Genomic DNA, 829 nt, shown 5'->3' with positions numbered 1-829 from the left:
CACACACACATAGTTTAGTTCTAAAATTTTCTTTGCTACCCTATAATTTATTAATATATATATATATATATATATATATATATATGTATATACTTTTGGAATTTTTAATAGGGGGTAGAAGTTACAAAATAAGGCAAGGGTCGGGATTTTCGAGCATGGCACTTACCAAAGTCAGTGTGTGTGTGTGTTTGCGTGCTTGTATAAGTGTGTATGTGTATCTATATGTATATTGTGTGTGCGTTCGCGTGTCTGTATGGGTGTGTATGTGTCTCTACACGTATATTGTGTGTGTGTGTGTGTGTGTGTGTGTGAAAAAGGTCTGGGCATACATTTACAACACACGATACATCAATATCTATCTCTCTATCTATATACACACGTGAATAAATAAATAAATATTTACTAAGAAAAGAACCTCATGTTCAAAAGTAACAAACTTAATTCCTAGCTGGATGAGTACAATATTTTAAGGGGGAATATATATATATATATATATATATAATACAAAGAATATATATACATGTATACACACATATATGTACATACTTACATCTACATGTGTATATACATGCATATCAGGGTACAGGACGTTAGAACAATAAACTACAGACAACGGAACGAACACATAGGAAAACGGAAAGCCACTTGGAATATCCCTTCATCAGCTGTCTCTATTCTATCTAGACGTTTCGAAGACATATATATATGCCAGCAATAACAATTGACCTCTAGTATGATGAACCCTTTAAATGGGTATATAATCAACTAAAATGCTCTGAACATGCAAACAACACGAAAAGGTATGTATACACACACACACACACACACA

General features: G+C 32.8%; 1 protein-coding gene across 1 annotated transcript in view; it reads right to left on the bottom strand.

The window, feature by feature from the left end:
- Positions 1-829, bottom strand: part of LOC106869736 (phosphatidylinositol 4-phosphate 3-kinase C2 domain-containing subunit alpha) — a 172,927-nt gene that overhangs the window by 171,264 nt on the left and 834 nt on the right. The window lies entirely within an intron of this gene.

Source organism: Octopus bimaculoides, chromosome 7 (genome assembly GCF_001194135.2).
Source record: "Octopus bimaculoides isolate UCB-OBI-ISO-001 chromosome 7, ASM119413v2, whole genome shotgun sequence".
Classification (NCBI taxonomy): domain Eukaryota; kingdom Metazoa; phylum Mollusca; class Cephalopoda; order Octopoda; family Octopodidae; genus Octopus; species Octopus bimaculoides.
The sequence above is the reverse complement of the archived record's forward strand: the minus strand, read 5'-3'. Positions and strand labels throughout refer to the sequence as shown.